The sequence below is a fragment of the Eupeodes corollae genome, chromosome 3 (assembly GCF_945859685.1).
Source record: "Eupeodes corollae chromosome 3, idEupCoro1.1, whole genome shotgun sequence".
NCBI classification, from domain to species: domain Eukaryota; kingdom Metazoa; phylum Arthropoda; class Insecta; order Diptera; family Syrphidae; genus Eupeodes; species Eupeodes corollae.
Window position 1 is genome coordinate 33,281,178 of NC_079149.1, and position 22,036 is coordinate 33,303,213.

Consider the following 22,036-nt stretch of genomic DNA (forward strand, 5'->3'; position numbering starts at 1 on the left):
ACATCGTTCGAGTGTTTTTTTTTTTTTTTTAATTTATGTTGTATATAATTATTTTTGTATGCAGTTATTTAGAGCTTATTTTTACATTTTAATTTCGCAAAAAAATGTTGACCCATTTTCCAGAAATCGAAGTTCCAATTTTTTAAAAATCAAAAAGAAAAGCAATGACATTTTTAATCATCAAATATAATTAACACAGTGTTAGAACTTGAGCAAGCAAAATATTGAAATCGGTTAATTATTTCTTGAGAAGACTTAAAAACATAATAACGGTTCTATGAGGGGCACCCTTCTAGAGTAATACAAACATATTTTTTTGTGTTGAAAGAAGTCAAATTAAGATAAAACTATTGTATGGGGACCAAATGTTTTGGGTTGTAATGGCCACGACAGTCAGACAGGCAGACAGAATCGGGGGACCCAGTTTTTGATACTTCTCTACCATCGTTTTATCATGTTTGATTAAAATATCAAGTTAGAAATTCTTTCTCTGTTCTTAACAAACTTAAGTCGAAAACCATTTTTGGCAGTTTTTTGTAAAAAATAAACTTGTCAATTGGATTTGACTTGACTAAAAGTATACAATAATTTCGCATAGTAGCTTGATTTCAATATCTGTTTTTATCGCCGAGATATTGATCTCGAAAAATCGGAAGTTTTGGAAGGCTTTTATTTCTTATAAGAAACATTTTATTTAAATTTTTCTAAAAAAAATAATTATGTGTTAACAGCAATATCCTCTGTACAATGAAATAACTTTGATGATAATACTTTATACATCCTTGAAATATGCGAGTCAAAACTCAGTGATTTTTTAACGTTTTAATTTTTAAAGATAAAACAACATTTTTTTTTAATAAGCTTTAGCATAGTGTCTAAAAATAAACAAGGCGGAAACTATGTCTTAGCCGTTTTTAATTTTTTTAAACTTCAAAAACTGATTGAGAAAATCACATTGCGAGTCATTTTATTTGAAAATTTGGAACGAAAATTGAAATGTCAAAAGACTTCAATACAATAATTTTACAGTTTGCTAAATTTTGGAATGCTACAAATCAACTAAAAATGAAAGCTCTACTTAACCCAAATCGACTGCTTTGAAATATATGAGAACAATTTTTATAAAAGGTTAGTATTGAAGATCAAAATTCAATGAAGGGTTTTCCAATACCTGAGTCCTTCCAAGTCTTAGCACCAGCGCGACTTGCTTACAATTTCTCAACTAACACCGAATTATTTAAAGGTTTTCAAAGATTTTGGCTCTCCATCTAACGCAATTTATTTTGTTATCCCTCTACAAACTATTTTGTATAGGTTTGAGTGGAATTGTACTAGAATTTAAGTAGAATATACCTTTAACATGTTTCTAACTAAACAGAGCTAAAAAATTCGTAATGAATAGCAGCTTTGTCTAACCTAAAAATTTAACATTTAAATTTAGACTTCAGTTCAAATAGACTCCTGTTTAAAATATGACTATGAACATGCACCAATATCTTTAATTTTTGCGAGATATTCAAGGCGAAGTCAATTTTTATAAACTTCACGTAGGGTTTGTTTGATTTTTTGTTTTTTTTTTTTTATATTTTTAAAAAGGCTAGTTTTTTCGAATTTTAACCCATTCGGTATGACGTTACAACATTAAATATTTTTAAATTGCTATACTAAAAACCCCGTACCAGAGGCGTTATGGTTAATACGTAGAATTGTCATGCTCGAGGTCTTGAGTTCAATTACCTCCTCTTCCACTTAAAAGTTTTTCACTGGTACTGCCTCTTGCGAAGAATTGACAAACCCTCCAAGAGTAACTAATTTCATGAAAAGTGCTTTCTTAAGTTTCGGGATAAAAACTCTAGATGCCCTTCATTCCTGAAATAACTTGCACACAAGATTGGTTCAGAGTTCTAGGTCACTAGGACATAGTTCTCTACGGACTGCTATTCCACCTAATTTTTTGTTTTTATAGTAAAACAAAAAAAAACAACTCAATTTTTTTGAAAGTCCTTTCTGCATAATTTGATGTTATTATCTGTAAAACGAACATTTATTTCAAGTCGATATACCAGCTGGTCCTTGAGATATAGCAAAGAAAAAAGGTAACCTGAACCTATACATTAATTCACACGCACTCTCAAAAAGCTTTTGACGTCGAGTTGATAAATAAATACATTAGGTGGCTTAACAGTCTGTTGAGAACTAGGGCCTAGTGACTTACAACTCCCAACCGCTACTGTGTGCCAGTACAGCCGATTCCGAACGGCTAATTTGAGAAAGCACTTTTCACGACAAGAGTTACTCTTGGAGGATTCCTCGTACCCGTGAAAAAACTTTAGATGTCATAGGCCGGGGTAGAACCCATTTACTTACTTCAATCTTAAAGTTAGACAAAAATTTATAAAACTAGCCTTACTAACCATAACTTACAGCTTACTTACTGGGCCCATAAGGACACTCTAAGTTAAGCAATAATACTTTATTCTAATGCATTTCAACCCTAAGATGTATTTAACTTCAATTCAATTTTATTTATTTTCGTTTTTATTAGACAATAAAAAAAAATAATATCAATATCCACTTTTATTTTAACTTAAAAACTTTTTAAAATCAGGTCCTTAAATAAAACTTAAAACTAACTTAAACTACCTATTCTACTTATAAACTACTTAAAACTAGAACAACCACAGCAGCAAATCTAACTATCTTACATTTTTTTTATTTTTTTATATTTTCTTTTTTAAAACTAAACCCTTACACTATATAAAGGTATATAAGCCGGCCATCCCATCCCGACTACCCACTATCAAGTGCCGATTGAACCGGTTCTCCTGCTTCACCCTATCAGTTCGGTCCCGTTCGGACACAGCCCTTCTAAACCGAAGAAGTTCTGCTCCGCCTTGTTCCATGACGTCAAATTCGGATAGAACGCTCGTCGTTCAAATAGAACGCCTCGAAAATAAATTGTTGGTCGAAGGCATAGCTCTTGCAATGTGCCCACGAACGAGTTGTATCACGAAATTATCAATTCTATTGATTTGAGCCCCGTTGTATGGAATAGTAATGCGCGTAAGAAGATTCAGCTGTTCGATACAAGCCGGTACAGTCGTAAAAACTGCCGATCGAACACTCGAAACTTCTCCATCTAGGAAGAATCTTTTTAAGTACTTTAAAACGTCGGGAATCCCAAAATGTTCAACTCAAAAAATCAGACCGATTACAATAACTTCCATTTGGAAATTTAAAGTTTGTTTTTGGGTGGAAATTACTTAGAAAACATAGATTTTAATAAGGTAATAATCTATAGGAACGTTTTCAAAAAACACTTAAAGAAAATCTTTTCTTTCTTTCTTAATTAAAACTAAAACCAGGATGTATAACAGATGGTATCACGAAGCCCTATTTTTCTAATTCCATATTTAATGATGGTTTTATTAATTTTGGTATTTATAATTCTTAAAACATTATTTTAAATGCCACTAATTTGAATAAACAAAGTAAGAGAAACACATTTTGTTCATACATTGGATTGATAAATCAAAACAAGGTGCTTTTTTACCACTTGTTCTAAAACAAAAGTATACATTATAAAATTTTCAAACTACATCAACCTGTAGAACGTGTCAAATTTTAAATTTAACACTTCGAGCACTCAATACTTAATATGAAATTTCTCGTAGAATTGATGTAACTCGAAACAAAATATGTACTTAGAAATCACTTTTTAATTTTATATCACAATGTAGACATTTAAGAAAATACAAAAAAGTAGTTATTAATATTTTTTTTAATTAAAGAAACCTTTGGAATACTATCTCACTATCATGTGTTCCTATAACTTATAAGTACACAAGTACTTACATATTTGTATCCCTATAATACAAATCTCTATCTATTCACCCGTATTAAGTTTAATAATAAATTTAATAACTGCCCCCACCCTCTTCCCCACCTCTTCAATCGTAAACCTTTCGTAATTTATTTGAGTATGCACCTGAAAATAAATCCAATATTGAAGAGGCATATTAATACCCACCCACTTAAATTAATTCAGAAAAATTGTTATATATTTTATTTGCATTGACTACCTGAGATTAAATTATTATCAATAAAAATAATGAAACACTTTGCGATAAATAAAGTGGAACTTTATTGACGTGTTTTATTTTTATTACCAACCAACAATAAAAATAAACAAATACAAAAACAAAACTGAAACAGAAAAATAATTTGCATGAAACCCTAGAGTTGAATTTACTATAACCGAATTATTAATAATAATTCAATTTATTTTAGTATAGTTGGAATTTTTATTCGTGTCGATAAAACAAAATAAAAGAAATAAATCAACACAATAATTCTCATTTTATTCGGTAGAATTATTTCCATACAAACAAAAATTGACTTAATCGCGAAGCCAAACAAAACTTCAAAAATATAGGTTATCCGAAAACACCACGCGTGTATTTTTATGCTTGCTGCTCTCTATTAATAAAGCCGATTCTGGCGATATATTTCAATACTGCATGTTTTGTCTTTTAAGCCTTTAAGTCTTCTTTATAATATTCATATTGGTTTGGCAGATGTTCTGAATTGTCTACTGACTTAATCAAATAATTCAGCTGTTGTTCTAAAAATACTGAAAGAACTAAAATATCAAAATCAGAAGTCAGAACAAGAACTGTTAAAGAAAAACCTACTTAGAAATTTGATAAATTATTAACAATTTAGAATAACAAAATAATAACAATCAGCTGCTTATAACTCACCTCGAAATGTAATAAATTTTGTACTCGAACGCAACGAAATTTTCATATTTTTAATGTTTCGTGTTGTAGTAGCGCGGTTATACTCGACTCGTAACTCGTACGTGATTAAGAGTAGTTAAAGAGTCGGAAAATGTGCTAAAGCCGACATACCTACCTTACCTAGCCTATAAACAACAACAAAGTATGCGCAGAGGGGAGACAAAAAAAAAGAAAGAAAAAACATTGAGGGCCAAACGAAAATAAACCAGGAGTTAAGGAGCACCTTCTAGAGGATTTATTGCCTCACGAAATATTGTGCTGGTTGTGTCAAAATAAAAGCGTAGGACGTTGAGCGTTATTTTTATCGTCAATGTAAAATTATTTCAAATTGCACACATATACATTACACTACAGTTCAGTTACATAGAATCTCGCTTTTTTGGAAATGTGTACGATACTACCTTTACGATGCTTTTGTATTGAAACTTCGATAAAATGAGATAGCCTTCGAAAATTAGACTGAGAAAAACTCAAACTCAAAATATTGTTCTAAAAATACAAGTTTTATAGAGTTTGTTGGTTTTCAATCTATCAATACTCTTCGGTCTTTTTGACAGCTGTCACTTTTTTTGGGACTATGTAAAGTCAGTTTATTACGCAGATATGCCCGAGAATATTGACGACTTGAAAGGGAATATTTGGCGCGTTATTGCTGACTAATGGCTTCAATTGCTACAAAAAGTGATCAAAAATCGGGCCTTATGTCTGGAATTTATTCAAACCAACCAGGTGCCCATTTTCCCGAAATAATTTTTAAAACATAATACCAAAGCTTTAATTTTATAATAAAGCTTAATTCTAGGCCATGTCATTTAATAATATGCGTATCATTTCTTTTTAAAAAAAACGCGTCCACACGTCTTTAAAAAAAACACCATTTATGTAATCCACCAACTGCACCTGAGTACAAGAACACGTTGCATTCAGATGTGGCATCGAACATGTTTGATCAAACACATTGGATTATGTTGCATAATAAATGTTCCATCAAAAGTGTTGCACTTGCTGCCACAAATATATTGCATACAAAATGTTGCATGTTCAAATTTGAATGTTTCTTTGGTAGATCTTGCAGCTTAGTTTTTATTTGCTAAACAAGTTTTAAACATGTTGCATCAAACTGGTTTTTGGTCTTGGTCTTGGTCTTGATCCTGGTCCAGGTCTTGGTTCTTATTTCTTGGTTCTTGGTTCTTGGTTCTTGGTTCTTGGTTCTTGGTTCTTGGTCTTGGGCTTGGTTCTTGGTCTAGGTCTTGGTTCTAGGCTCTGGGTTACTGGTTCTTGGTACTTGGTTCTTAGTTCTTAGTTCTTAGTTCTTAGTTCTTAGTTCTTAGTTCTTAGTTCTTAGTTCTTAGTTCTTAGTTCTTAGTTCTTAGTTCTTAGTTCTTAGTTCTTAGTTCTTAGTTCTTAGTTCTTAGTTCTTAGTTCTTAGTTCTTAGTTCTTAGTTCTTAGTTCTTAGTTCTTAGTTCTTAGTTCTTAGTTCTTAGTTCTTAGTTCTTAGTTCTTAGTTCTTAGTTCTTAGTTCTTAGTTCTTAGTTCTTAGTTCTTAGTTCTTAGTTCTTAGTTCTTAGTTCTTAGTTCTTAGTTCTTAGTTCTTAGTTCTTAGTTCTTAGTTCTTAGTTCTTAGTTCTTAGTTCTTAGTTCTTAGTTCTTAGTTCTTAGTTCTTAGTTCTTAGTTCTTAGTTCTTAGTTCTTAGTTCTTAGTTCTTAGTTCTTAGTTCTTAGTTCTTAGTTCTTAGTTCTTAGTTCTTAGTTCTTAGTTCTTAGTTCTTAGTTCTTAGTTCTTAGTTCTTAGTTCTTAGTTCTTAGTTCTTAGTTCTTAGTTCTTAGTTTTTAGTTTTAAGTTCTTAGTTCTTGGTTCTTGGTTCTTAATTCTTAGTTCTTTGTTCTCGGTTCTTGGGTTTTGGTTCTTGGTTCTTGGTTTTGGTCTTGGTCCAGCTCTTGGTTCATGATTCTTGGTTCTTGGTTTTTGGTTCTTGGTCCTGGTCTTGGTCCTATTCTTAATCTTGATCTTGGAAGACAAAAACATCGATTTTGAGAAGTTATAACAATTTGTTGCAATCGTTGTATCTAGGTAAAACTTTGCATAATTTCTTACATACACAGGTAAAACAATGAGTTCAAGAGAGCTTGCATGTGGGTAACACTAGGACCAGCAAAAACTAAAAGGTCTCAGCATGAACTTATAGTGCTATCAAATAACACAGTTCAACAGGATTATGTAATAAAATTATACTTTTTCTACGGCTTTTGACAGCTTTAAATCGTATCCATCAAAATCAATCTATTTAGGTTTCTGAGATAAAACATTTTGTAGTGTAAACAAAGCCTATATTAATCTTCTTGAGAATTTGTAAAGAAGTAGTTTTTTTTTACGTTTTAAAATTTTGAATATCCTATTGACTTTCCAAAAAGTCCTCATTAGTTTTATATTTCACATTCCTTATATAAACCTCAAAAGAACCTTGAAGCATTTACGCTAAAACGGTTCTTAAAAGAAAACCGTAAGACGGTGTAAAAGCAATTTTGTAAAGTATTTCAAAATAAAGTTTTTTTAATACTTGCATTGCAAAAAGTCTAAAAATAGTGTTGGAAACGGGTATTTCTAAATTTGTGCAGCACTGAAAATTAACTCTGCAACGAATTATTCAAAATTATAAAAGAATTCAAGGTTTTTGAAGACATTAGATACAATCAAATGAAGACTTATAAGTCATCTCATAACCTATCTATGATAAATTACGAAAACTAAGCTGATACATTTTAAAATGATTTAAAATGTATCTAGAATATACAAGATTTGTACTTTTCAAAATTATTATAGAATTAATTGTTAAGGGATTTACTGTGTTTTAACTTAGCCTTGAAAAACGTGTTAGTTGCCACACTCCTCTGAAACGGCTTAACCAATTTCAATGAAATTTTGTATATACGTTCGGTAGGACTGGGAATAGGTTTTTATATATTTTTTATATTCCTAAGTGCTTTGGTTTTATTGCATTAACATCGTAGACCGTGCAACGATCTTACTATAATACTCAGTGACGCTATGTACAATGAAGCTTTGATTGCTATTGAGGATCTTCATTGCCAACTTACCACCCAGTCATTTCGGTATGCTTTCACCAAATCGAAATGCATCTGATTTAATTGAATTGAATCTTGGACTACAGTACAATACTGTAAAAATGGCAGCGATTGTTGCTTGCAATGAAAGAAGAACGAAGAACCATTTTTGACCACATCATGCTCGCAGTTTCGGCAGTCATAGGTGGATTCTTTTTTTTTTGGAGGCACCAGGTGGAACTGACGAAACGTTTCTTATTCCGCTAATTCTGGCTAAAATACGATCAAATAATGGTATCGCATCTTCTGGCATTGCGGCAACTTTATTAGATGGAGGCAGAATAGCTCATTTAGTACACTGCCACTAAATATTCAAAATAACCCAGACGCTGTACAACATTTGTTACAAGGAGACCTGGTGTAATACAAATCTATTGATACAGTTTAGGATGCTATTGGAGCTGTAAATTATCGAAGTGAGATTTTTAACTCATTGAATTTACCAGGCATACCATCGCATAATTTACAACTGAAGGTTATATCTCTGGTAATATTGTTTCGTAATTTGATTAGTAATTAAAAAATAATGAAAAATGTTATGGAAGCCATGATTCTAAATGGCAAATCCCGAGGTGAAAATATTTTACTACTGCGAATCCCTATTATACCCACAGATATGACAATTCAATTAAAACGCCTTCAATTTCAAATTAGATTGGCATTTGCAATAACTCAAAGCCAAACGATGTCTGTCTGCGGCTTAGATTTGAGCACTTCATGTTTTTCATACGGACAACTATATTGGCGAAAAATAAGATCACAAAAAAAATTGTACACTTTGTTGCAATAAGGGATAGATATTTTTTTTGTAGTTTAGTATATAGTATAATAAATTTAAAAAAATGTTTGGTGATTTGTTATTTTAACATTTTGCCACTGTTAATAGTGCTCTATACCTCTCCCATTTATATATCACATTCTTACACACTTACATTAAGTTTTTTATATCTATCAAAATATTTTCTAGAAATTATTTATATGACAACACGACGTTGGTCGGGTCAGCTAGTATATTTATAAAAAAGAATTCAAATGTAAAATTCGATTTCAAGACATTTAAATCCTGTACAAATTTTTTGTTTTTTTGTACAGCAGAGCAAAAAGTAATTTTGTCAAAATGTATCCATCTCAATGAACCGCAGTGTATTTAAACAAGTTCGCATAACACACTACATCAGGGTGCAGCGCGCAATTCAGTAATTAATTCAGTTTTTCACTTGAGAGTTTTGGTATATTACTTGTCATGAAATATTATCAACATTTTACGGACCAACTCAACCGACAACGGGACGCAACCAACAACGCGACGACGACGCACGTAACGTATGTCGAGGCAAATTAAAGGCACATTTTTTACCTCACTAACTATATTCAAATATCATGTTCTCATGACCTTGAACTGCTCTGTAGTGCTGTGCTGTGCAGAACAAATTTCGTCTACGTAAAGTTTCGTCGCACCCAGAAAATTGTCCATGGGTTTTTTTTATTTTGTTGAATTGCATTTTATTTTATTAAAAATAAAAAAAAAAAACATGTTATCAGGTGTTTAATGACCAAAGATGACCTTATCTGCATAGCGATGCATGGATTGTGATTAATTAGTGGTTTTATGTTTTGGTAAGACGAGCTATTTTGTATGCAAAAACGATTAAACCTTTTAAATCTTTAATGGACATTTATTAGTGATGGACTTTTAAAATATTTGTATTGCCTATCATTTTGATTTATTATATCGCCATTATTTATTTTAGCCACATTTTGATTGTTTTAAAATGGTTATATGAGAATGAATTTGGCCATTTTTCGTACATATATTTATCAAAAGACAGGCTGAATATGTGTTGTTTTAATTTTTTTTATTTATTTAGTTTGTTTTAAATTTACACCATAAGTCATTCATATGTCAAGCCTAACCTCAGAACTGGTTTTTCAGTGTTCATATTATAAAAAATAAAATAAAATATTATTTTAAACTTACATAGACTAAGTCAGTTGATCAAAAAGTATAAACTATTAAAATAATTTTCATATAAAATATTCACGCAGTAATGAACAAACGTAAAACGAACTAACGAACAAATGTGTCTTCATATCTGATATATGACACGACAAACGACACTTTATCGCGCTTATTTCCACTTCATTCATTAAAAATAAAATAAATATCGTTGTTAGTCCATTTTTAATTAGTTACGCATTGTGGACTTTGAAATAATTTATTACCATAGAAATTGTCTCATTAATATGTTTTGAATGCAAATATGTAAATATTGAAAAAATTGTGTGTTTTGGACGTAACGAGCAATTGCAATTTGACGAACGGCCTTTGTATTGGACTCTGTCTGCATTTTGTAATAAATGTGGTGACAAATTTGCATAAATATATTCAAACTATAATTATAATGTGTATTTAGTAATTTATTTATAGTATAAAAGTTTAATCTATAGCTAGAGATCTAAGCTAACTTGAGGTGGTATAAGATTAGCAATTATTTCGGTTCTACAATGTAGTAAAATTATACATTGAAGAAAAATTCGACACAATTTTCTTTACTAAATAGATTTTTCGACAATGAATATAACTTATAACAGGTCAGCTTAGACATTTTCTTCTGCTGTTTTGTGTTGAAAAATTGGAGACAATTTATTTTTGAATTTTTCCAAAAAAAATCGTATGCAATACCTCAAAATTTTTAACAACCTGGTGTTAAAGAAACACCAAATTTCTAAATAGTTAGCAATTCGCTAGCAACTACAAAATTTTAAACTTTTCTTTTCTGTTTTTCTAGCAATTGCGAATTTCCTTCCATTGAAAAGACGAGCATTCGAACATTTCTAAACAATGACATTTCGTGAAGATAAACAGAACGAACAAACAGACCTTTTAATTGAAATTCCCCATTCCTTTCCATAGACCGTTCTTATAAGATTATTTGTGCATTGGTACAACCTCATGCTGATTTTCCATTTGGAAGTATACTCACACTCATCAGCCTTAAGCATGAATCTTCACAAAATAAATCTAGTTTTACAAGTTCTTATAATTCCAGTGAAAACTATGCCTAAGAATTGCAATTCGGTCTTAGGTGTTTAGGTTTTCACTCAAGAACCGAACTGTTACCTTGTCGAACATATATCTAGAGTAAAATTTTCCATCATCAAGGTCAGACAAGAAACTTGCTTGGGACTTCAAACATCGCACTTTTCTGCACAAAGCCTTTTCGTCAAAATATTTCGAAATATTCGTCTTTTTTCCGAATTTCAAACAAACCAATTGTGTCTCAACGAATCATTAAACCAACACCAATCAAGTCATTCAAGCAAAATTGTCAAAAAATGTTGCCTAGATTAAATTTGAAGTGAATTTATTTTTATGAAAATTTTAAAAGATAGTTATATGTTAAAAATTAGCAAAATCATCTTTCAGATTTTTTAAAACTCGTCGAAAATGTGTGTTTTTTTCTTCAAATTTTTAGTTTTATTTTGAATTCTTATTTTTTGTAAAAAATGTCTGCCGATTTTGTTTCAAGAAATTTTCCTAGATGTCAAAAACGTGATTTGTTCTAGTATGCAATTATTTAAGAGCTTATTATTATAATTTTCTTTTTTAATTTTTGACAAGTTTTATATTTTTTAAACAATTTAATAGCAGTCGATAGCATCGCAAGGTATTTTAGGTCAACTTAATTCGTAACCAATTTTGAATGTTGTTTTAAAAAACAACTAATACATTTTTGTGAAACTAATTCTCTTAAATGTGGAGTCCATTTTTAAAGTCGATATCATCAGTGACTTTGAACTTTCAGAAATGTCCAAATTTTAAACTAGATATAGACAAATCAGTATAACATTAAATTTCGTTACTTCAAAAAAGAATAATAAATAGACTAATAATAATAACAACCTCATTTGTATATCAATACTTTAAATATGTTAAGGAAGAATTTTTAAAAAATTCAGTAAATACAACTTTTTGACATATTAATTTCCTTAGAAATTATAGCTTTTCGAATGGTTTCCCTTTAAAATATTGGCTTTTTTGACGTTGACAAAATCTTGTATAAAATCAGTTTCTCAAAAAAAAACCTGATTTTTTAAAGCAATATTTGGTTCAAATGATGACCTACCTTTCTAGAACTGTAACTTTGCTAAGTGAACAACACTCATTGTCGGCGTTGTCGTAAGAAATTGCAATAGTTCTCAACAGCTTAACATTTGACACTTGAAGAGAATTTGGTTCGCTATCGCTTTGAGCCTTAGAACATGTTGAATTTAACATCATGGGCAATTTTTATATAAAAACGAGACTTTCAAAAACTTTTTTGTGAGCGTTACATATCCATGTTAACCGACTTTTATTTAGTGAAGTTAAGGACATGTTATCCAACAAATTGGTCATGTAGAAAAGTGCGTCTAGTCAGCCGTCTTGACAATCTAAATTGTTCCCTTTGACTTTTTATGAGGAACAGTAACGTTTACATCCCGGAAACAATTCTTGTTCAATTTCATCCAACCAACCCATAGTCTTGGAACAAGGCACTCAAAAATTAGAGTAAAATAATGCGCTACTACTTTTTTATGAAAAAAACGAACTGTTGGATTTTTATAAAAAAAAATTTTACTGAATATCAAAAACAATATTTTGTTTGTAAAAAAATTGTCAATTAGTTTTTTTTTTAATTTTACTAAATGTTAACAACAAATTTTTTTAATAGAAACAATTAGTTTAAAGCCAATACCTAAAAGTTTTGCAAAGATATTTGAGTCGAAAATCAATTTTTATTATTTTTTTTCCTTGAGTTTTTATTTTTTGTAACAAAAACTGTAAATTTAATTTTCCTCAACATATTTCAAAATGTTGAAAACAATATTTCTTTTAAGATACAATTAGTTGGAAGCCATAGTCTCGAATTTTGAAAATATATTTAAGGCGAAAATCAATTTTTACCAACTTTTGTTAAATTTTCTTTTAAGTTTTTATTTTTTGTAAAAAAAACTGTCCATTCGATTTTTCTTTAAATTTTACTGAATATTGACAACAATATTTTTTTAAAGGTAAAAAGAGTTTAAGGCCAATATCTCAAAGTAATTTTTTTCCAACTTTAATTAATTTTTTTAGGTTTTTATTTTTTGTAAAAAAAACTGTCAATTAGATTTTTATAAAAATTTAACTAAATGTTGAAACAATACTTTTTAAAAGAAATAATTGGTTTAAAGCCAATAAATCAAAGTTGTGAGATATTTGAGTCGAAAATCAATTTTTAACAATTTTTATTAATTGTTTTTGTTCAGGTTTTTATTTTTTATAAATAAAACTGTCCATTCGATTTTTCTCAAAATTTGACCAGATGTTAAACGTTATTTTTCGTTGCACAAAATTGTTTTAGAGATAATATCATTTTGTATTCGTAACATTTTCGAGTTTACAATTTTTTTCTGTTTTTTTATTTATAAAAAAACCGTTAATTGAATTTTGTCCAAAAATATACTTGTTTGGTATCACATTATTGAGAGATATTTAGGGTCAACCAAAGTTTTCACTTTTTTTAAAATGCTATCGTAAAAAAAGCCTTCACTAAATGTTTTTAAGAGCCCTTTCTCCATCTTTCTTCATCTTTTTAACACAACTTATTTGAAGTAGATATCTGTACTAGGATCAGAGCTATTGATGACCAAAAGAGCTTCCCGAACGTACGAACTTATACGTACACAAAAAATCTTTTATTTCGACTCTATAGACCTTGAAATGTCGAGAAATGTAAAAACTTCCAATTCGACAAATCGGAACGATTAAAATATCTTCCTATGGGAAGCTAGCAAAATAAACAAACTTAAATGGGAATACTAATTAGATTTCCCAAATTTATTCTCGACCATACCGTTTATGCTCTTATTTGATTTATTGTAAAACCTCATGTTCCATTAAGAAGGTTACTTATAAACTCAATATAAAGCACATTCCACAAAAATCTAGTGCTATAAGTTATTGTTATTCCAGAGAACACGGTGCCTACAATTTGTTTTTCGATCATAAATATTAAGGATATCAACCAAGAGCAGAACTGTTGAACCTTGTCAAACCTTTACCTAGAGTAGAATTTTTCATCATCGAGCACTTAGAAGAAACTTGCTTGGGACTTAAAACATCGCATTTATCTACACAAAGCCTTGTCTTTAAATATTTCGAAATCTTCGTCGAAAATATTTCCCTAATTTATAACAAAACAATAATTGTGTAGCACACGAATCATAAAATACACACTAGTAAACTCTTTAAAAGTAAAATTTGCAAACAGTTTTATCTCGGTTACAGTCAAAGTAGTCTTTGTTGACATTGGAAAAATTTTATAAGGTAGTAAGATATTAAAATCGCTTATATTTTGTCTTTTAAAATTAGGTGCCAATATCTTTATTTGATCTGAAGATATATGAGTCAAAAATACATTTTTTGTCTACTTTTTAGTTTTATTTTAAGTTTTAAATTTTTTTAAGAGAACAAATCTGACGTTTTGTTTTTCAAAAAATTTAGCTTAGTGTTATTTTTTGTGGTATGAAATTATTCAAAAACTTATGATTATTTTATTCTGCTTTGATTTTTGATACTTTTGATATTTAAAAGCAGTCGTTTGTATCGCGAGGTTTTTGTTGTCTACTCAAGTGTTGACTTTTTTGCTATTGTTGTTATAAAAACACACCCAAAGCATTGTTGTGAAATGAAAATTCTGTACATTTGGAGTCCATTTCAAAAACGATATCCTCAGTGACTTTAAACATTCGCAAATTGGACATTTTCAACTTTTTTAACACTTATATGTTTTCTATCTTAATTTTTAACGTTTTGTAACCTTGTTTTTGTCAATGTTTTCAATTTCTTGGAAGAATTGAAAAAAAAAATATCAGATACTCTTATTTATGTCATTTTGTTTAACTAGGGTTTTGTTATATAGGATCTTTTTAAATTATTGATTATTGACATGAACAAAAGTTTCCTCCCGATATCTTGAAGAATTTCAGTTATACATTCTCAAATGCTTGACATCTTGAATTGGCAACATTCGACCATTTTCCTTCAAAAATGAGGCTGGGAAAAACGTTCCTGTAAAAGTAACAGATCCATTGTAACAGATTCTTTTAACTAAAGTTTAAGGTATAGATTTGAGTTATCTCTGGTTCATGTAGAATATTGCCCCCTTATGCAACACGTCTAATCAGCCATCTTGGTGATCTAAATTGTCCGTCTCGAAGCCCTTTTCACATTTATTATAAGGAACCGTGGTGCGCCGATTTTATGTTAACAATCTGGAAACGATTTAGAGTCGATTTCATCCAATCCAATCCATGGTCTCTAATCAAGTTCTTTAAAAACTAGAGTGAAATAATGCACTAATAAGAATACATCAGTTTGATAAATATTTGTTTCCTAATTAAGCGATAATACAATGAATTGTTATCATTTTATCGCATTTTGAAAACGAAGCTTGTATTTGACCCACTCTTTGCCTTCAAAACCTCAAGCATTTTCAATTTAATTTAAACCTATCCATTTGATATGAAAAATTGTTACAAGTTTCTTTATCTTCAGCTTTTTTTGCCCATCATCTTATTTTCTAACCCAATTTTTTATTTTCTCTAGTAAATTACTCTTACAAATCCCTTACCACAAATTCAATTCGCAAAATTATTGAAAAATTGTCAATTTCTCTTGCTTAAAAGTTTGTCTCGTATCAATTTTTACCAAATTTGGGTACTATTTTTTGTAGATTTTATTTTTTATGAAAAAACGGACTGTTGGATTTTTATATAAAATTACTGAATATCGAAAACAATATTTTCTGTGAAATAAAATAAGTTTGAAGCCAATAATTTTAATTTTTGAAAAGCTATTTGAGTCGAAAGTAAATTTTTACCAAGTTTTAGTATTGTTTTTTTTTTAGAGTTTTATTTTTTGTAAAAAAAACTGTTTATTGAATGGTTTTAACAATATTTCTTATAAGATAAAATTAGTTTGAGGCCAATATTTCAAATTTTTGAAAAGATATTTGAGTCGAAAATCATTTTTTACCAACTTTTGTTAATTTATTTTAGGTCTTTAATTTTTGTAAAAAAAACTTTGTATTCGATTTTTTTCAAAATTTTACTGAATGTTGACAACAATATTTTTTGAAAGATAAAAGTAAATTAAAGCCAATATCTCCAAGTTTTGAAAAGATATTTGAGTCGAAAATCAATTTTTACCAATTTTTATTAATTTTTTTTATTTGTTAATTTGATTTTTCTCAACATTTTTCAATATGTTAAAAACAATATTTCTTATAAGATAAAATAAGTTACAAGCCTGAATTTCAAGTTTTTGAAAAGATATTTGAATCGATATTCAATTTTTACCAACTTTGGGTAATGTTTTTTTTTTTAATTTTTATTTTTTATAAAAAAACTGTCAATTCGATTTTTCTCAAAATTTTATCAGATGTCAATAACATTATTTTTCGTTGCACAAAATCGTTTTGGAGATGAAATCATATTTCAGTCGTAAAATTTTGGAGGTGACACATTTTTTTTCAGTTTTTTTTTGATTTATAAAAAAGACGTTAAATGAATTTTTTTCAAAAAATATACATCTTTGTTATAACGTTACAATATATTCTATAAAATTTAAGTCTCTAGCGTTTTTGGTTCGTAAGATATTTAGGGTTAACTAAAATGTTCACTTTTTTTCAAACTGCTACGGTAAGAATACCACCCACGCAATTTTCTTAAGAGCCCTTTCTGCATCTTTCTGCCTCATTATCTGTATAACAAAATGTATTTGAAGTCGATATTTTTTCTGGTTCTTGAGCTATAGACGACGGAAAAAACGTCGCGAACGTACGGACGTACAAACGTACGTACACACGCACTCACAGACATCATTCTAAAAATCTTTTATTTCGACTCTAGGGTTCTTGAAATGTCGAGAAATGTCAAAATTTTCAATTTGACAAATCGGACCCATTACAATAACTTCCTATGGGATGTTAAGAAACTTACATTTCAATTCCTTGTAATTTAAATTGAAAAAAATGCACTTGCTAGTTACATGTGTTGGAAAATTGTAATAGACTTATTCAAGTCCTTTAAGGATATCACTTTTAATTTACAGTCAAGGTAATTGTTTTCCATATTGATTCTTGATTCAAATCAACACAATCAACTAAGCATTTCTGAAAATTATTTTGTAATATTGACTAAATCGTAATTGAAAATAGTATTAAGTTACATTTGTTTAATGAATACTGAAACCTTTTTTTGGTATCATTACTTTTATTTTCAATTACATTTAATTAAATTGGAAGTAATTGACTTTTTTCAATAACATGTAATTAGTAATTGAAATTTAGAAAATTCATTTCAAAGTAATTGAAAGAGTGTGTGGAGAATTCAATTACAATCGTTATTTAATTTTTTTGTATTTAGTTTTTCTTAGCTTAGGTATATAGACTGCATTGTTGTTACTTTTTGAAATTTTCGTTTCAAGTGTCAATCAAATGGGTTAACATCTATTTAACTTAATTTTTTTTTAACTTTACACGCGGTAACAAATCCAAATTATAAAATCCATCAAGTTAAATTTTGACTTGTTAGCTTAATCTAAGCTTAAATATATCGTAGGTCAATGAATTATTTACTTTTTCGTAGTAAGATATCCCCCCCATTTTTTATTCTTCTTATCCCCCCTAACTCAAAGCCATTATTATAATATCTTTTTTTAATTAAATCCTTCAACATTATACTCTCACTTTGTTTGTTGTTTCCCATCAAATTGTATAGTTTAACACCATAGTTAATCGTGTGTAGTTGTTTTTGTGCTTGAACGCGTCACTGCTTCCATATATGTATCTAAAAGTATAAAGTGTATTTAAAGTGTCGTTTGAGTTTCCCCTTTTGATACAAATCCATTGCAATGTAAACACATAAAAAAACATTGATTAGACAAACTATCTACGATCTATCTTCATGTGAATCCGCATCCATACGTGTATACCATACACAGAATACATATAACAACATAATCCCCAATTAATCCGAAACCTCACAATTAAATTCCAAATTACCCAGGACATGCCAAAGAAGCAAATTAAGTTTTTGTGGTTCCAATTTGTTTTACACAAAAATATACTCGTATACAGCATCACAAATAATCCTCCATCTCTCCCCAACAGTAAAATATACTATTTTCAACATTTATATATATTTACAGTCTATACACTTTGTCACTGAAAATGTATCTAAGAGATACATGTATGGGGGGGAGCTTGATGTTTTATATCTATCTGTAAATCCAGTCCTTGCTTTGAATGAAACTAAAGCTCTTTACAAATTCTTACAACAAAACTATTTGAATTTGTAATAATGTGGTTATTACATGCTCAGATACACAAAGTCTATGAAAATGATGTCAATCGAGAAAGAGGCCTCTATATTCCCATATCCTCCCCCATTGATATCTAATCCCCTCCCTTCTCCCCAACACCGCGCCTACTACCGACGACGACGCCACCGGAATAAAATGGGATTTGTGTTCACTTATTCACATTCACATATTATAATGCTCTCGTCACGCTGCCGCCATTGACAACATCCAGAGTTGGGTGTTGTGTGTCTTGTGTCGTGTCATGTCGTCAAACACTCAAAAAGCATCCCATGTCATGGAAAATGTGTGAAAATTCATCCAAGATTGTCATCTTTTTAAAGCAAAGGCGAGATATCACCACAAATTCCACACTAAAAGTTTCCCCATACCATAGTTTTACTTATATTGGAGGGATTGGGCCTGCTGCAAGTCCCAACACCAAAGTGTCTACTTTGGGCCCATTTTAGGTTATCTCAGCCCGATAGTAACACCCCCATACTCCATCTCCTTTCTAAAGTTGTCAGTCGTTCAGAAAACTAAACGATATTCATGTGGCACGGCAAAACACTACGATACGATGTCGGAACGTATAATGCCGACTAATTATAGCCTTGAATGGATCCAAAGATACCTAACAGCTACACTACACTGATACTCTTGACGCAAGGAACCATCATCAGAGAACACAGATGTACAAGCTTCGCGTATATAGCTCTTCATTCAGGGCATGAACCCTGTTCGGTTCCTGGTAGTCTGGCATCAGGCGAGGCGGCTTCGACTATCACCAATATCCTTCCACCCTCTGGCTCATGCCTTGAGAGGAAAAACATTTTAATTACTGGTTTTAGTTTTATTGTTGTTGCATGTCATTCGTGAGATAGTTTTTGCTATCCCTTTTGCTGTGCCGCAGAGATACGGCCCCACCCCACTTTATCTTTGTATCTTTTTATCTTTATCTAGCTTCGACTACGATGATGATGACGACAAAGGCAACCACGACGACGCCGACGACGATGAGTGAGTGAACTTCATCGATGGTTTATTACTTCGTTTCGAAAAAGTTGGGGTAGCCAGCCAAGTTGGCATCCAGCTTAGAATAGATATTACATAGAAGCTGTTCGTGATCAATGAGCAGCCTTGAGATTCAATTGGAGATGTTTGTGTGACATTTATGACCTAACTTTACACGCGGTTGCAATGACAATGACAGCGGGTGATGTGGTGGTATGGCTTTCAATAGATACGTCCTATCAAATAAAAAGAAAAAGGAAGAGCGAGATAGTATCAAGAGACATAAAAATAAATACGAAACAAAAATGTTTTTATTGTTACAATAAAACTCCACAGTTGAATAGTTTTAGTGAGGTGAGGAAATTGTAATAAACTATTCTTCTTTTCGTTGTGTTTTTTTGAGTTACTTCTTCCCTGACATTCGGAATCAAAGAGATATAAGAACTTTTCTATTTTGCTGGCGTTTAGTTTATTAATAGGGTTGCCCGTGCTTCGGCACGAGCATTTGATTAAGGATCTTTGAAATTTTAAGTTACGAATTAGGCGTGTACATTCTTTAGAAAACATACAAAAATGCCACATTGAAGTTATAAATTACTAAGGCGGTATTGTAGTGTCATATCCGTCACAATAATATTCACATGTTTTATAAAATATAAGTTTTATAGACGAAAATTTCATCAAAAAGATTGCCTGCAAAATTTGTAATAATATTATGTCACATAAGTCACAAAAGTTACTGAAAGTCTCAAGAGAACAAATTGAAACAAATCTACAAAATTGTGTGTACAAAGTTCTAGCCATTACATTACTTAAATTATAGAATTAACTGGTAACAAAATTTTCAAATAGCATTTTTCTGTCACACTTGTAACAATCTTTATTTATTGAAATAATATTTTTATGTTTCATTGGTTGGTAGGTAGAAAAGGCGATCTCAAGGAACCTAGCCTGAGATCCAATTAGCGCTGTAGTGCGCCGTTTTGATACCAAAAACTCGTTTGACCTTTGATTGAAAGAGATAGATTGATAGAGAAGCTTCATAGCGATTATGTTAGAGCCATTTTGTCGCATTGAGCATTTCCAAAGCATTTCATTCTGGTTTTTGCTAAAGCAGGACATTTGCCGAGGAAACGGATGATGGTTTCACTTTCTCCTTGGTCACTACAGCTACGGCAAAAGGTATTGTAAGAGATACCCAACTTCTCTGAGCTATAAAGGGCCGATCCTTGCCTGGCTAGCTCGTCAGCCCATTCATTATCGATACGATACCACTATAGCCCGGAACCCAGATCAGGGTAACACCGAGGTTAATATTCAGGTTCGCAAGCTCATCGCGACATTGCTGGACCAATTTAGATGAGGGTATGGCCGAGTTAATGGCTTTGACAGCTGCCTGACTGTCTGTAAAGATAGCCACATTTCGGTTTTGGTTTGGGTTTTGTTAAAGTATCTTACATGCCTCCCTTATTGCCAGCGGTTCAGCCTGAAAAACGCTAGCAAAGTCAGGAAGCCTAAAGGATTTGGTTACATTTAGGTACTCAGAAAAGATCCCAGAACCAGCTCCGCACTCCATCTTTGAGCCGTCAGTAAAGATGGTTGTGTCGAAACCTATCGACACGATGGCATCATCCCAATCTTATCTCGATGGGAAAGTAACTTTAAAACCCTTACTAAGGTTCAAAGTAGGAGTGCAGTAGTCAGTGTCTACCGAGATAATATCTGAGGGAATCAATTTCGTAGTGTTGCTGTGACCATAATGTTTTGACAACCAGCTATTTGATTCCTTCAGCCTAATAGCGCTGCAGGAAACTATGTATTTAATAAAAAGGTGGATTGGTAGAAGATCCAAAATAACGTTTAAAGCGTCCGTTGGGCAAGTACGCATGGCCCCTGTGTTGCCCACGCCAGCTGTTCTCTGAACCTTCTTTAGCTTATTAATATGATAGGCTTTGCTAAGAGCAGGCCACCACACAATCGAACCATATGTTAAGATTGGACGTACTACGGCTGTGTAGTAAAAAAAAAAAAAAAAAAAAAAAATCATCTTCGAGTGGAGTCCCCACTATTCGAAAGTTTTGCTGCAGGCGTAGAAGGCCACACAGACCTTCTTAACCCGTACTTCAATATTTAGTTTCCATCCAGTTTAGTTAGGGTTGCACTGGAAGACAATGATGGGATTTGACCGTTGAGTCGAGGTAGCGTGAAGGGCGGTACTTTAGTTTTGGTGGTAAAGAGCAACAGTTCAGTTTTACTTAGGTTAACTCCTAGTCCACAACTCGTGGCCCAGTTGCTTACTTTCTTTAAAGCTGACTCCGTGATTTCACTAATCACAGAGGTGTACTTTCCTGACACCAATAGCACCAAATCATCCGCGTAGGCTACCGCCTTCACTCCACATCTCTCTAATTTAACGAGAATTGTATCCATGACCAGAAGCCATAGAAGAGGCGAAGGGACACCACCCTGGGGTGTTCCCCTACTCACGTGTTTTGTTGCGATTGTATTGCCTAGAGTGGCTCGAATCTTCCTACCACTGAGCATGGAAATAATATATTCTCGAATGAAGTCTTCTAAACTGAACTTAACGAGCGATTCTTCTATGGATTCAATAAGGACGTTGTTAACAGCACCTTCTATGTCTAGGAAGGTGACATTCTTTAGGAAACATACAAAAATACCACATTAAAGTTATAAATTTCTTAAGCG

At 31.3% G+C, this 22,036-nt stretch overlaps 1 protein-coding gene across 2 annotated transcripts in view; it reads left to right on the forward strand.

The window, feature by feature from the left end:
* LOC129950951 (uncharacterized) overlaps window positions 1-22,036 on the forward strand; it is a 314,404-nt gene that overhangs the window by 64,122 nt on the left and 228,246 nt on the right. The window lies entirely within an intron of this gene.